Source organism: Triticum dicoccoides, chromosome 4A (genome assembly GCF_002162155.2).
Source record: "Triticum dicoccoides isolate Atlit2015 ecotype Zavitan chromosome 4A, WEW_v2.0, whole genome shotgun sequence".
Taxonomy (NCBI): Eukaryota; Viridiplantae; Streptophyta; class Magnoliopsida; order Poales; family Poaceae; genus Triticum; species Triticum dicoccoides.
The window spans coordinates 239,989,487-239,993,913 of record NC_041386.1 but is presented as its reverse complement, the minus strand read 5'-3'; positions in this window follow the sequence as shown (position 1 = coordinate 239,993,913).

Below are 4,427 nucleotides of genomic sequence, written 5' to 3'. Positions count from 1 at the left end.
CCTTAAGTTGAACCATTAATTAACAATCTCACATCTGTCATGGATTTCACTCACCCAAACCACGTCTACAAGCATAGCATAGCAATATAAGCAACGCGTAGAAGTAACTCCCAGGGGTTTGAATGTAATAGGGTAATAGGTTCTACCTCATCAGCTACTTCCCAACCCACATGTTAATGACATCCTAACCATGCAATGTTTGGGGATTGGAACTAATGTATAAAAACTGGGTGATAAAGGGATATGATCAAAGTGTTACTTGCCTTGCTGACGAACCGCATAACCTAGAGACTCCAACTAACACGCTTCGCACACCGGGAATTCTATCGTAAACAAACAATAACTTACATAAGCAATCAAGCTAAGAAACACGAGTAAATCTCAAATAAGAAGATCTAACTAGAAAGTTCAACTTAAGAACTCCGGTTTTCAAAAAGAATCAAATCAAACGGAGCAACGAAACTCAAATGGCGAAAGAAACAAGATTCATTTACTAATCTGGACCTAGGTCAAATTTTACAGTAGCAAAAACTTGTGCAAGTTGGTTAAGCGGAAAGAAGGTCTCGAGACGAAGATCTAGGAGCTTGAATCACCTGATCCCGATTAACGAGCGAAAAGATAAACTAGAACGAAAATCGGATCACAAATCACGATCAGAAATAATCGCGGAATAATCCGAAAAAAGGAAGCTAATGAACAGGCTAACGAACGAGCGTTCATTGTGTGTAACTAACGGGCGAAAACCGTTTGTTAAAATGAACGTCCGAACGAACGTCCGCGAAAAAGAAAACCCGGCGAACCGAAAAAAACAAGCTAGGGTTTTTCTAAAAAAACCGGATTGGTTAAAAAACGAACGGCAGCGAGGTACCTCCGGCGTGGCTCCGGCGAGGCGGGGCGGCAAGGCTCGCGGGGCGGCGGCGGCGCGGGGCAGCGAAGCGGCGACGGCGGCGGCTCGCGGGAGGCGGCGGGGCGCGGCTCGGGAGCGGGCTGCAGGGCGGCGGGGTGGTGGTGGTGGCGGGGCTCGGCGGCGTCCTTTAAAGGGGGCGGGGGCGGCGGCTTGCTTGGATGAGGGGGCGCCCTGGGAGGAGTCCGGCTCGGACTCCCCTCGGCGTCCGAGCTACGCACAGCGGCGCGCGCGAGGGAGACGGCCAGGACGGGCCGGCTGGGCTTCGGCGCAGCTAGGTTCGAAAACCTTTTTTTTAATATATTTCTACCGAAACTAAGAAAAATCCTAGAAAAAAAATAAAAATCTAAAAATGCGAAAACAAATTTTCTCCGTCTAAATAAAATGTTTAGAATGTGATGAACATTTTCTTGGCCCTAAAATGCAATTTTGAAAACGTGTAATTTTTCTAATGCAAATAAAATCCAAATAAAATAAAATATTTGATTTTAATACTTTTCCTCCAATATTTCAATTATTTTGGAGAAGTCATATTATCTCCTCTCATATATTTTAATATGAAATATTTTCGGAGAGAAAAATAATTAAAACCAAAAGTCCTTTGTTCAATATTTAATAAAAATCAAATATGAAATCTGGGAAATCCCCAACTCTCTCCAAGGGTCCTTGAGTTGCTTAGGATTTCGAGGATCACAAGACGAAATGCAATAAAATATGATATGCAAGAATGATCTATTCCAAATTGAAAATTTGGGATGTTACAGCCAGCTAGGTGTCACATGGAGAGGTACCCCCTGCAAGGTTTCTCCACCACTTGCCTATCTAACTCTTATTTGTGTGACACGCCTTGGGACGAGTGTCATTATGTCTAATCTCTTCTACCGCAGGTTGACATGTGCATGACAGGATCCACCTAGTCTCTTGAGAGCCTGACACCGTGACGATTAGTGACTAGTGTGTGTGATGAGGTGGAGCGGTGGCGACCTGGCAGGGTGGCCTGCCGGCACGGAGCTTGCCGGGCACTGTCTTGTGGCCTTGCTTCGACCTTGGTAGCCCCGGAATTGCTGCCGGGGGAGGGGCTAAGGTTCATCCCCAAGCATCACCTAGACATTGCCGGACTCACCTGTCCGGCAAGGGAGTTTATCCTGGGTGCCTTTTGGTTGACTTGGCCCTCTTGTTCTTGAGCTTAGGACGCCTGGCAAGGCATGTCTGCCCTGGGATCCACATCGGTCTGTGCAGAAGTCAGGGGGAAACAAAAACCATTGTTTGTGTACACCGACAATCTCCAAGAAAGGTGATAACAACAATCTTGTAGACAGTGAGACAACCCCAAAGTCCTGCGTCGATGTAGCGTTCGAGTTACTGGCCACTACCACTGGCAAAAGCTCTTCGAACTCTGATACGTCCATTTTGCATAATGTTTTCCTACTATTATTTATAGTGTTTTTACTCATTATGACACTTTATGGAGTAATTCTAATGCCTTTTTTCTCATAATATGCAAGGTTTATACAAAGTGGGAGCATATCGGCAGCTAGAATTCTGGACCTCAAAAAGCTACGTTAGAGATACCTATTCTACATGTCTCCAAATGAGATGAAATTTTATGGAGAATAATTTTGGAATAAATAAAAAATACTGGAGAAAAGAACTACCGGAGGTGGCCACCTAGGTGCCCACAAGGCACAAGGGCATGCCACCCCCACAAGGCGCGCCTTGGTGGGTATTGGGATCCTCGGCCCACCTCCGGTGCCCATCTTCTGGTATATAAGATCTTTGGACATAGAAAAGATAATGAGAGGACTTTCTGGACGGAACGCCACTGTCTCGAGGTGGAACTTGGGCAGGAGCACTTTTGCCCTCCGGCGGAGCGATTCCGTTGGTGGAACTTCCCTCCCGGAGGGGGAAATCAAAGCCAACGTCATCACCAACAACCCTCTCATCTTTGGGAGGCCAATATTCATCAACATCTCCAACAACACCATCTCATGTCAAAACCCTAATTCATCTCTTGTGTGCAATCTTTGCACCGGAACCTCAGATTGGTACATGTGGGTGACTAGACACTACAAAAATATACACTTCCGTGATGATACGTGTTTGTCACCGCAGGTCACGTTTTCTGTCATGGATGTACATCCATAACAATTTTATGACAGAATCAAGATAGTCATACCGGTGTTGTCATAGAAGTGTTACATGAAATTACCAAAATTATCATCACGTAAGTGTCCACTTCCAGGACGATAAATCGCGAGTCACAAAAGTGCTTTCGACAAGGGTGACCGACACGTGGCATCCACCGTAATGGAACGCCGTTAAGTTATTGGGTCCGATTTTGGATCCGATAACCCGCTAACAGCCCCGACCAATGGGGATTTTCCACATGTAAAATCATCATTTGCTGGAGGAAACGCATGTCGGCTCACCGTTGGGACAGATGTCATCCACTCATTGGATCGAAGGCGCCTATGATACGTCGACACGTGGCATGGCCGAACAGAGGCCCATTCCTGTGAAAAGGCCGGCCCATTTGACTTGGTCAAAAGGAGGCGGGCCAGCCAACGGAAAGCCTGTTAACGGCATGTTCGCATATAGCCCATTTACAACCTGCTAACCAAGGGCCCGTTACGACCTATCCGAATTAGGCCCAGTAGCGTCATCTGGGCCGTCCAATATGATTCCAGCCCATTTTAAGTTCCAACCCATGTATGGCCCATGACGTCTTTCGGCCCATATGAGGCCCTTTGTAACTCTTGGCCCATTAACGGCCTATGGTGAAACTGGCCCGTACTAAACACTGTATCACTTTATACCCATTAACGGCCCATTAATCCATTGGGCTGTTTGCAGCCCATGTTATCTTTCGGCCTTCTTAGGGCCCATTTATTCTTGGGCTCATTTCCAGCATTCGGTTACTTATAGCCCGTTCCTGCCATTTTCTGCTTGTGGGCCAAATTCAGCCCGTGGTTACAGTCGGCTCGTTTGTGGCCCGTTAATACGTTGGGCCATTTTCATAGCGTCATCAAATACGGCCTATTAATGACGGCCCGTTACGGTCGGCCCATGAACGGACGACTCCAACTCTAGCCCGTTTATGGCCATAATGCGGTTTGTTTTTGGCCCAGGTTTGGCTAATCGATCATACGGCCCGTCTAAGGCCCATTGATGGTACGACCCGTAGAAGGACCATTCTTTCTACGAGCCGTAGAAGGCCCATTGTTTCTACGGACCGTAGAAGGCCCGTTGTTTCTACGGCCCATAGGAAGCCAAGTGTCACTATAGTAAATATGTAGCCCATGGCCTATTAAAGGCGGGAAACTACTATAGGTTTAGACCTGCTAATGGCCTAAGATGATTATAGGCCCATGTTTTGGCCCATATGAGTAATGGGCCGGCCTGAAGACCGACAACACTGAGATCCACTGAACCTTCCGGTCTAAATTATAGCATACCGACCAAAGAATAAACCTAGACTATACAACAAAGAAATTACGGCATATTACATCCACTTGGAATCAAA